This window comes from Mesoplodon bidens (genome assembly GCF_964165515.1).
Source record: "Mesoplodon bidens genome assembly, contig: HAP1_SCAFFOLD_103, whole genome shotgun sequence".
Lineage (NCBI taxonomy): Eukaryota > Metazoa > Chordata > Mammalia > Artiodactyla > Ziphiidae > Mesoplodon > Mesoplodon bidens.
In genome coordinates, this window is record NW_027672700.1 from 1,274,680 (window position 1) to 1,286,890 (window position 12,211).

The window sequence follows — 12,211 nt, forward strand, 5'->3', positions numbered from 1 at the left end:
TTCCAACTTAAATTCTCATATTGATTTTTTTTTGTCTTTTTGTTCCATCATTGAGAATGTTTTTAAAAATCTCAACATGTTTGTCATTTGTGTGTTTCTTCTTTTAATATGAACGATTTTTGCTTTATATATTTTGAGGCTGTGTTACTAGGTGCATATAAATTTAGAATCCTAATACTTCCTGTAGAGCAAAACTTTAGATCATCATGAAATGTCCCTTTTCATCTCTAGTAGTGTTTCTCCCTTAACGTCTCCTTTGTCATTTAGCTTCATCACTGGCTTTCTGTTGGTTAGAGTTTTCATACCATATCTTTTTCATATGTTCTCTGTCAATTTTTGTCTTAAGGTTTAGACATATGCCTTCAAATAGCGTATCATTTTTACAAAATCCAGTTTGACAATCTTTGACTTTTAGTCCATTTATATTATGTAATTACTCGTGTACTGGGGTTTAAATCTACCTTCTTGCTCAATACCAGTTGTACCATCTGTGCTATATTCCTTTTTCTCTCCTTTCTTGCCTCCTTCTGAGTGGATGGTTTTCTCTTATTCCACTTTCGCCCTCTATTAGCTTGGAAATATTTCACTTTTTTACTATTCTTTTAGTAATAGTAAGACAATAGCATTCATCCTTGACTCACCAAAATCACACATTAATTAAGTTTTTCACTCTTCTACTATTCTCTTAGTAGTCATCCTGAAGACTATAATATGCATTCTTTTTTTTTTTTTTTTTTGCGGTACGTGGGCCTCTCACTGTTGTGGCCTCTCCCGTTGTGGAGCACAGGCTCCGGACGCACAGGCTCAGTGGCCATAGCCCACGGGCCCAGCCGTTCCGCGGCATGTGGGATCCTCCCGGACCGGAACACGAACCCATGTCCCCTGCATCGGCAGGCGGACTCTCAACTACTGCGCCACCAGGGAAGCCCTATCCTGTGGTTTTTAAGTATCCCTGCACACTCTGCCTGTCTCTAGAGTATTAAGTCCAGTTGCGCTGTTTTTACCTCTTTGTTTATTGAGATTATTATTTACTTGCATTAAAATGTACCAATTTCAAAGGTACAGTTTGATTAATTTTGGTAATTGTATACCAGGTGTAACCACCACCACGACCCAGATATAGAAAAGTTACTTACCCTTTAAAAGTTTTCCATCCCAATTTGCCCCAATTCAGTTTTGAGACACTTTATTGAGTTTTACTGCTTTCTCTAACATCGACTCTTCGGGTGATTTAGGAAAGTCACTTTACCTCTCTGGATGTGTTTTTGCTTTTATAACATGAAAAATGCCAGAACAGATGTGTTACCAAGGGCCCTTGCAATACTTTCAGAAAATGAGGGGGTAGGGTAAGGGCGGGGATCTCAGCCTTGCGTCCTCATTCTTCACACAGCACACGCATGTGGCAGATCCTAGTGGGAAAAGCCTGTGGTCGCACCAGAGAGAATTAGGTTTCCATCTCCTCTCTTGCTAGTGTGTATGTAACCTTTTGTAAGCATCAGCTTTCTCATCTCCAATATCAGGCTTATTAACAAGGTCTATTTGTTTACTGTTGTGAGGATGAATTGAGATGCACCGGCAGCCTTAAATGTTAGTTGGTATTTGTATTATGGCATAATAGAAAGGCACTGCATTCAACCATCTCAGTTACTACACGTTTATGCAGGCTGATTCTCACAGCCAAAACAGACGCACAAAGTACACCCACCCATTGACATACCTGGGGAAGCCCGAAGCCTCCCTTGCCTGCCTTCCTTACGGGGCTCAGAGAACAGCTGCGCATGCGTGCGCGTGCTTCCAAAGCGCCTCGCTAGGGGGCGGAATGGGAAACAGGAAGTTCTAACGCCTGTCGTACAAGCGCGACGTAAAGCGGGTCTGCTTTATGGCACCCTGCTTCCGCCGTAAAGCGCCGTTGGCAATCCCGCGTGAGTGGGTTGACGAGACGACTGCCAGGTGAAAAACGCGGTTCTTGGAGGTTGGCTGACTTGACGTCTTCCCCATGGGCAAACGCGGGAGCCGGAGCCGGAGCCGGAGCCGGAGCCGGAGCCGGAGCCAGAGCCAGCTGCTCAACTCCCTAACTAAAAAGCAGAAGCATCATCTAAGGGATTTCGGCGAGGAGCATCCCTTCTATGACAGGTATGGAGAGGCAAGGCTGGGACCGGCGCTGCCGGCGTCCTTTCCCGGTGGGAGCCCGCGTGTCCCCGCGTTTGGTCCGCCGGTGCCCCGGGGGTAGTGACAGGGCAGCTCCCGCCGCGTGCCACGCTGCCCCGGTGCCGGCCTAGCTCGCCCGGGGATCCTGGCGGCTTCCCGCCTGAGGTGGGGTTCTTCGCCGGTCTTCCTACCCTTTGTTGAGCCTGTAGTTTTATGCTAGACGGCACGCCTCCTGTGTGGCGACTGGGCAGAGGTTTTATAAGCTTGTGTTCGTTTTCTATGTTTTTAAAGAATTGCTTGGGGGCTTCCCTGGTGGCGCAGTGGTTAAGAATCCGCCTGCCAAGGGAGGGCACAGGGGTTCGAGCCCTGGTCCGGGAAGATCCCACATGCCGCGGTGCAAGTAAGCCCGTGCGCCACAACTATTGAGCCTGCACTCTAGAGCCCGCGAGCCACAACTACTGAGCCAGGTTGGTGCAACTACTGATGCCCGCGAGCCTAGAGCCCCTGCTCCGCAACAAGAGAAGCCACCTGTCGCCGCAACTAGAGAAAGCCCGGGCGCAGCAACGAAGACCCATAGCAGGCCAAAATAAATAAATTAAAGAAGTTAAAAAAAATAAAAAAAGAATTGCTTGGGACCCTCGACATCACCTATCTATTCAATGACCATGAGGAAACTAATGTTTGGGTAGTTGTGGGTTCCTCTCTAAGTGTCCAGACTCTCAGTTATGATCTTAGTGCTCATCCCACCCCTTTGGGCTGCTTTATCAACAGTTAGAGGGATAGTCTACTTAAGAAATTTGCTAGAAAAGGTGAACCCCGAGGGCTTTTATTTGCCAAAATTTCCCATCTTTTGGATGAGAGCCTGTTACTGTGTGACTGTAGTATTTGTCATGTGGTCTTGTTAGACTTTTTCATTCGTCTCTTATTATCTATTTGGCATATCCTTCCAAAACCTGTCCAAATGCATATGGAGTTTTTACTTGACAATAGATATAATGTATTTATAACGGTATAGTCTGCCATGTTCATTTAAAGTTGTATCATTAGACTTTTCCTAATTGCTACCTACTAGTAGTTAAAGTTTAACATTGCCTGTTTCTTCTCAGGGTTTCCAGAAAGGAAGCAAAACCACAGACTTGTCAACTGGTAATGCTTTATACCTTCTTTATGATAGTAGATTCTGGACTGTTACTTTTAAGATTATATATGGTACTAAAGTTTGGCTACATTTCCACTCTCTTTGATTTTAGATGTAAGCTATATTTTAGTAATATTGCTTAGTTTTAAGTGCAGATGTCTGTTAAAATGCCATTGTGATAACTAATGTAGTATAGAGTATGGAACTGTCCTGAGAGATTAGCCTGTTAGAACCTGTTAAGGAGGCTTACCAGAGGGCTCTTGGTGAATCCTAAGAGGGAATGTCATGTTTGCTTAACATAAAATAGAGTGCAAAATCATCAAAGGTCTTATTTCATTACCACAGACTCAGAAATAAAGTACTTTTTTGTTGTAAGTTTTCCTGTTGCTCCTTTAAAGGTGCCAAATGTCTGACACATAGGTTAGATCGCCTTATAACCTAAAGCTCCATGTGTTTAGTTTGCTGTCTTCCCATGTGGAACATGAGCAGTTCAAAGAAGAGGAAGCGCTTCTAGAATCATAGCTAGATTAGCTGTTTGAAACAAATTTGGTGCTCGGTCTGGTTGAATAGATAGGATTGCATATTTGCAGAAAAGCTAGTTTTTATTTAGAAAAGTCTGAACTTGGTTCCACTGTGGGCCTGATGATAGTCGTGGGGTAGCAACAAGACCAGTATAATTTTTGTTTTTAAAATCCCCATTTTCCTTTTAGTCAGAGAGTTTATAGATACTTCAAGTTCTGAAAGTGAAGCATAGAGTGAACCAGAACAAGTTTCTGGTTACAACAGACTACTTGCCACATTAAAGGATGTCTCCAAGGAAGATGAGGAGGAGGAAGAGGAGGAAGACAGTGTTCTAGATGAGACAGAAATGAATCTTGAAGATGGCGATAGTGACGTCATTGTGGAGGAAGAGCTGGCAGTGGAGTCCACTGACATGCAGAAGAGTGAGTGTCTGTGATGTGGGTTTATCATCTTTGCAGGGACCACAGACAGATTGCCCCAGGGGCAGGGTGCCTTGTACCACAGAGCTGGGTGAAAGCACATGGATTCAAAGCAGAGATTCTTAGCATTGTTGGGCTCTGTGATATCTTCAAGAATCTGATGAAAACACAGGACCCTGTGGCCATAAAAATGCAGAAATGACATTTTTGCTTACGATTTCCAGGATTTCATCAATCCTACTTCAAATTCCCCTGATTGGGAGGAAAGGGAACATAATTCTGTTTTTGTAATGGTCTCAATTTATGAAAGAGATTATTGTTCCTGCCTTAGAGGAACCAAGTTTAATGGAAGCTAGACATAAAATATACAAAACTTTTCAAGCATCAAATCTGAATGGAACCGATAAATATAAGGTGTTAAAGAGATGCAAAGTGGTCACATGCTGCCAGGGTAAACGAGGGGAGGCTTCAGAGAAGAGCTGGGACTGAAAGCTGAAAGGGACTCTGTCTCACTCAGACATCTAGGTGACTATTTTTTTAAAAATTATCATTAATTTATTTATTTCTGGCTGCATTGTGTCTTTGTTGCAGTGCGCCGGCTTCTCACTGTGGTGGCTTCTCTTGTTGTGGAGCATGGGCTCTAGGCACGTGGGCTTCGCTAGTTGTGGCACACGGGCTCAGTAGTTGTGGCTCACGGGCTCTAGAGCACAGGCTCTGTAGTTGTGGCGCACGGGCTTAGTTGCTCGGCGACATGTGGGATCTCCCCAGACTAGGGCTTGAAACCACGTCCCCTGCATTAGCAGGCGAATTCTTAACCACTGTGCCACCAGGGAAGTCCCCATAGGTGACTTTTTAATTTAACTTTAAAATCAACTTTATTGAAGTATGAATTACATTCAACAAGGTGTACCCATTTTAAGCGTGTAATTTGATAAGTTTTGACAAATGTGTATATCTATATTGTCATCGCCAAAGTCAAGATACAGAACACTTCCAATACCTGCAACAAGTTCCTTCTTATCCTTTTACAGTCAGTTTCCCAGGCCTGGCATCAGGCAACCACTGACATGCTTTCTTTCACTATGTATTAGTGTTTCCTATTCTAGAAATTCATATGAATGGAAGCATACAATAAGTACCCTTTTGCACGTGGCTTCTTTGGCTCCTCATGTTGTGACTCATCCGTGTAGCTCATATTAGTAATTCATTTCTTTTTATTACTGGAATAATAGTCCATTGTCTGAATATATCTGGGTAACTTTTTATATTCTATTATCTTAATGCCTACTTGCCTTACTGTATTTTTTTCTATACTTTAAGGTGTCACACACCATTCTTAGTATTTTCATTCATCACTTGTACTCGGATAAAAAAATCGTTGCCTCAGACTTAGGGATTGTTTTAATTTTGTTGGTTTTCCAGTTTTCTTTCATGTTTTAGGTTTTTAAAAATGAAAAGTTTGGCTTTTTAAATTATAAAAGTAATATATATTTACTGTAAAAATTTAAGAGGGTAATACAGTTAACGTATATCTCCTCCACCGTGGGATGAACACCTTTAACATTTTATAGAACCTTCCAGACTACTTTTTTATGGATATATGAGTGAATATATATTTGTGTGTATGTGCATAATGGCCTCATACATTTCTGTAAGTTACTTTTTTCTTTAATAATATAACGTGTGTAACTGTGGGTTACTGCCGCTAGAACCCTGGTGTCCAAACTCCCAGGCCAAATCTCCTTCTACTACATTACACTACCATGGGGAAGCTTAAAAAAGAAAGGGAAAGTATGAAGGGTGATGTTTCCATAAATTAAATCAACTTGAAAAGGTGCATTTGGAGAGTCAGAGAGTACTGATATTGTTAGAAAGAAGAAAGGTTTAAAAGCTGGTTAAATCTCATTCAAAAAAAATCCATATGTACCACATTGTAAAAAAGAGAAGGAAGACGGCGTTCATGATTACTGGGCTGGCAGGGTAGGGGACAGTTGCATGCTGGGGGTGGCTCTCGTACTGGCTCTTCCACTCTTCACACTTGTGCTCGGCCAGGGCCAGGGACCGCTGAGGGAGATCAGAGGAGAGGGTGGTGCCTTGGGGGTTCCGGGGAGTTGTGCAGCTGGCTCCCTTGCCACCCAGACTGCCCCAGGGTTCCCAGCCCCAAGGATTATGGAGCATCCCCACACCTGTTTGCTCTGCAGTTGCTGTTGTGCACGCATTTTCTCCTCCAGCACTTTCTGCAGTGTCTCCTTGGCCTTCTGCTCATAGCTGTTTTCCTGGTCTTCCATCCGTAATAGCAACTTATTCATTCCCCAAGAACTGTATTTCTGTAAATTTGAGGCAATTCAACAAATACACATTGACCTACTGTGTGCTAAAGCCTGAGCAGGGATACAGAAATGAAAAGAAATTGGTCCTTGCCCACAGGGCAGAGATGTCCGTAATCTGGTGGACCTTCTTCCAGGCTGGAGGCAGGCAGGGAGAGTCCCTCAGGTGATGTGAGAGGTGAGTGGGGATAAAAAACTGCCCTGGGCATGCTGGGCCTCCTCCCCTAGGCCTTCCACAGGCATTTGAACTCCGACATTTCCAAAGGGAAATCATCTTTCTAAACCTGCTCCTATCTCAGTGGCCAGCATCACCCCCCACCCAGTCTCCCAAACCCTAAACCAGGGAATCATCCTTGATTTCTCTCTCACCTTCTTCAAGGACTCAGTTCCTCATCAAGCTCTGTCAAGTCAGCGTCTTTAACGGCTCCTTCGTTACCTGTATCCTCTATCCCTACCGCCACCTCCTTAGTTCAGACCCTAGTGACACTATTATATGGATTATATAGAGACTATGTATTATCTTCATGCCTTGCCTCCCTCTAAACCCTTTTCAGTCCTGCAGCTAGAGGGTTCTTTCTAAAACTTAAATCTGATCACATCACAACCTGCTTAAATCTCTCAGTGGTTCTCAGTGTTCTAAGAATCAGGTCCAAACTCCTTGGCATGGTTCCTACTTACAAGCCCAGACTTTCATCTCATGCTGCCTCCACGCAAGCTGAACTGCTTGTAGGTCCCCTAAGCACTGTGCTTTTCAGCCTCTGCCTTTGCCCATAAAGCTTCTTCTGCTTAGAGTATCGTGACCCACGCTTCTCACCTGGTTAACTTCTACCCATGTTCAAGATTCAGCCCTAGAATCATAAATTCTGATAAACTTGGCCAACCATACCTACCCCCCGACTCTTTATGGATTAGGCAGTTTTACTGGTGTTACATAGTATCAATATTTCTGATCTATTGACTCATCTGTCTCCTTTAAGGGATTGTAAACTCCTTTGAGGCAGGGAGCATTTTTATTTTTGTATTTTTTGTATTTTATTTATTTATTTATTTATTTATTTATTTTTATTAGTTTCTGCTTTATAACAAAGTGAATCAGTTACACATATACATCTGTTCCCACATCCCTTCCTCATGCATCTCCCTCCCTCCCACCCTCCCCATCCCACCGCTCCAGGCGGTCACAAAGCACCGAGCTGATCTCCCTGTGCTCTGCGGCTGCTTCCCACTATCTATCTACCTTACATTTGGTAGTGTATATATGTCCATGCCTCTCTTTCGCTTTGTCACAGCTTACCCTTCCCCCTCCCCATATCCTCAAGTCCATTCTCAGGTAGGTTTGTGTCTTTATTCCCGTTTTACCCCTAGGTTCTTCATGACATTTTTTAAAAATTCCATATATATGTGTTAGCATACGTTATTTGTCTTTCTCTTTCTGACTTACTTCACACTGTATGACAGACTCTAGGTCTATCCACCTCATTACAAATAGCTCAGTTTCGTTTCTTTTTATGGCTGAGTAATATTCTGTTGTATATATGTGCCACATCTTCTTTATCCATTCATCCGATGATGGACACTTAGGTTATTTCCATCTGCGGGCTATTGTGAATAGAGCTGCAGTGAACATTTTGGTACATGTCTCTTTTTGAATTATGGTTTTCTCAGGGTATATGCCTAGTAGTGGGATTGCTGGGTCATATGGTAGTTCTATTTGTAGTTTTTTAAGGAACCTCCATACTGTTCTCCATAGTGGCTGTACCAATTCACATTCCCACCAGCAGTGCAAGAGTGTTCCCTTTTCTCCACACCCTCTCCAGCATTTATTGTTTCTAGATTTCTTGATGATGGCCACTCTGACTGGTGTGAGATGATATCTCATTGTAGTTTTGATTTGCATTTCTCTAATGATTAATGATGTTGAGCATTCTTTCATGTGTTTGTTGGCAGTCTGTATATCTTCTTTGGAGAAATGCCTATTTAAGTCTTCTGCCCATTTTTGGATTGGGTTGTTTGTTTTTTTGCTATTGAGCTGCATGAGCTGTTTATAAATTTTGGAGATTAATCCTTTGTCAGTTGCTTCATTTGCAAATATTTTCTCCCATTCTGAGGGTTGTCTTTTGGTCTTGTTTATGGTTTCCTTTGCTGTGCAAAAGCTTTGAAGTTTCATTCGGTCCCATTTGTTTATCTTTGTTTTTATTTCCATTTCTCTAGGAGGTGGGTCCAAAAGGATCTTGCTGTGATTTATGTCATAGAGTGTTCTGCCTATGTTTTCCTCTAAGAGTTTGATAGTTTCTGGCCTTATATTTAGGTCTTTAATCCATTTTGAGCTTATGTTTGTGTATTGTATTAGGGAATGATCTAGTCTCATACTTCTACATGTCCCTGTCCAGTTTTCCCAGCACCACTTATTGAAGAGGCTTTCCTTTCTCCACTGTACATTCCTGCCTCCTTTATCAAAAATAAGTTGAGCATATGTGCGTGGGTTTATCTCTGGGCTTTCTATCCTGTTCCATTGATCTATCTTTCTGTTTTTGTGCCAGTACCACACTGTCTTGATTACTGTAGCTTTGTAATACAGTCTGAAGAGGGAGCATTTTTAAAAAAATAAAATTATTTTTGTAGGCTTGGGGATCTGAACAATAGTCAGTAAAGTCAAGTTTTAAAAATGAATACATTTGTATTTTTAGAATTTCTCCTGGCTTCAAGGTCAAAAAGAAAAAGACACAAGAGCAGCTTTGCAAATTCCCTGGGGGTCTTGCCTTTCCAGTGCTTTTCATCTTTACGCCCTGTGATTTTTGGGAAAGCAGGAGCCTCTTACTGTCGCTTCTGGGTTACCCAACTGGGTAAGAGATAGTCTAGATAATGCAGATTTAGAGTTCAATATCAAATCATTTCCATTTAGCTTTGGAGTCATCTGAAAATTTGGATTTAAATGTTGAGTGGGTCTTATGTTCTTGGAATTGTCATTAGAAACCAGATACAGGAGTTACTGGTTGAGATCATACATGGTTATGTCCAGGTTATTGGACTTAACCATGCTGGTCACTGACCAGCTTTATCCCCCTTTGAAAACGAGTAGACTGGCATTCTGGATTATATGTCAGTCTCTTATGAGCTTGGTTGGCATTACTGAAAAAATAAAAGTTGTGGATCCGCAAACCCATAGACTCTATAGGCTATGTTCCCCTGCAGAATTCTAACTACATGGCCACCTTATCTTCCTAACATCAAGTGGGAGCAGTCTGGCCGGTCCATCTCGTTCTCTTGATCTTGAGTCCTCTGCAAAAGACATCCCCCTTTTCTGCACCAGCACATACGTCACAGCCCTGAAGAAAGTGTAGACATCTGAGATACGTTAACAGTGGGGGAGGGCTGATATCCCGTGAACAGACACATAGATGCCTGTTAGACCTGGAAATTGAAAACCAGAGAGGCGGGGCCACACTGGTTTTGGCCCAGGCCACCAGCCACTGGTGTTCCCAGCAAAATGTTCCCAATGTGGGAGTTTGAGGAAGCAGGGAAAGGCAGGTGGTGTGAGTTTATTAGGACTTGAGGCCCTCAGCCTCGCACTGAGGCCAGCTGAACCCCCAGAGCGTGCTTCCTGCCCTCCTATGGGCTGCTACTCCTAAAGGTACTTGGTTTCAACAGTTATTTGTGCATCAGGTTAAAGACTGAAGGGAGAGGGAACTGCAAGCCTAAATTCTTCATATCATATGCCACCTCCCTTTCTCTTCTTATTATATAAGCAATTCATGTGAAAAACAAATAAGGCAAGCCAAACAAAACAAAATTACCTGAAATCTTGCTATCCAAAAGTTGCCATTAGTATTTTGGTGTATACTTGTTCCAGATTTTTCTTTATTTTTAACCCTTCATTAAGGCCATTGTAGTCTTGACAGATGATGCTGGCACAAGCACTTGAGATGAGACTCCTCTTTTTAAAATACTGTATTTGCATTTGGCTGAATTTGTCTCAGGCCCTGCCTTGCCTGGTCCCCAGCGTGGTGTTTTCTGCTGCAGTCTCTGTAAATTGGAGTTGGGGTGATGGGGCGGTCAGGCAGGGCTGTGTGTATCTGTGTCTGTATGAGGGAGGGCGGGCACACTTTCCAGTGTTTCTGGGCAACAATCAGGCACTCACTGCAGTTTCCTATCCCTCAGGCCTGGGCTGTGGAGACAGGGGAAGTACCAGGAAGGGGTGGACGACCCCGACCCAGCTAAATGGAAGGCCCAGCTCCGCTGTGCGCTCAACAAGAGCAGGGAATTCAACCTGATGTACGACGGCACCAAGGAGGTGCCCATGAACCCAGTGAAGATATATCAAGTGTGTGACATCCCCCAGCCCCAGGGCTCTATCATTAACCCAGGTGAGGCCCCAGCTGCTGGGGAGAAGGTGGACAGTGTGCCAGGTTCCGGGCTGGACCCTTAAAGCGATAGTCGACTTGAAAGTCGCCTCGCTTACAAAGTTGAAGACTGGTAAATAAAGCAAGAAATGCTGTCCCTAGAAAGAACCCAGAGAACAAAAGATATAAACTCAGCACAGTCTTCCTGCCCACCCAGTGGAACAGTAAAGCATTAGAAAGAAGAGGGGGTATTGAGTTCTATAAAAAATAACTTCTCTTGGGACTCAACACTGAGAAGAGAGGCCAGGTAGTTTAGAAGAAGGAGGGCTTAAAACTTAGAAGGTCTGAGTTATAAACCTCGGTCTTTCTATTTCACTACTTGTGGGACATTGAATCAAGTCATTCAACATTTTGAGCCTCAGCTTCTTCCACTATAAAATCTGGGTTCTCATCTTTCCTGCGTATTTCAAAGGCTGTTGTAAGAATCAATTGCCATGACATTATGAAGGCTATTAAGTTCTCTTTATAAATGATGGGTAAGTGATCATTTAATTTGTATGGTATTTTTCCTAGGAGAATACCACCTGATCCCTATATTTACTCAATGTTGAGCCAGTTCCGACTAAGAGCCAGATAATTTAGACTTGACCTCCAGTGAATCTAGTGAGGCTCTGCCATGAGGGAAGGGTCTGTCTTCACAGTAAGCTTATAGAGGAGAGAAGCTGTGCTCCTTGGGTCCTTAGAAGGGATGCGAATGTGTAGAAAGGGGTTTAGAGTAGGAATTAAAAGGTTTCTAGGAGAAGGGAGTAGGGTCTGCAGGTCCTGGATAGGGGAGGGGATGAGAGCTTGCACTGGGGCTCCGTAGGAGGAGCTGGGAGTGGGCTGCAGGGATGACAGTGCAACGTGAGCGCCTCACTTTTGACCTTTGTGTGTGTGTGTGTGTGTTTCTCGGGTAGGATCCACTGGATCTGCTCCTTGGGATGAGAAAGATAATGGTGTGGATGAAGAAGATGAGGAAGGTGAGCTGGACCAGTCACAGCACCACGTTCCCATCCAGGACACCTTCCCCTTCCTGAACATCAATGGTGAGTGGGGTGGGGGGTGGGACCGAGGCATGGAGAGGATGTAAGGGGCTTTGATTTTGCAACCGTTGACACCATATCCACCATTGCACTGGGAGCAGCGACCAGGCCCTGGGGCCAGGCTGCCAGTCTGTTAGCAAGTAGGAGTCATAGGCAAAGGCACTCCGTAGGCATAGTTATCCCAGTGGGGTGGCTTCTAGGCAGAGAGAGCATCTTCTGAATCTTACGTGATAAT

The 12,211-nt window shown here is 43.6% G+C and overlaps 1 long non-coding RNA gene and 1 pseudogene across 2 annotated transcripts in view; both read left to right on the plus strand.

Moving 5' to 3' along the window:
- LOC308609817 (centrosomal protein of 78 kDa-like) overlaps positions 1 to 12,211 on the plus strand; it is a 405,903-nt pseudogene that overhangs the window by 340,072 nt on the left and 53,620 nt on the right. The window lies entirely within an intron of this gene.
- Positions 1,916 to 5,671, plus strand: LOC308609802. The gene is made up of 3 exons (XR_014014356.1): positions 1,916 to 2,133; positions 3,255 to 3,294; positions 3,997 to 5,671. It is a non-coding gene; the product is annotated as an uncharacterized lncRNA (long non-coding RNA).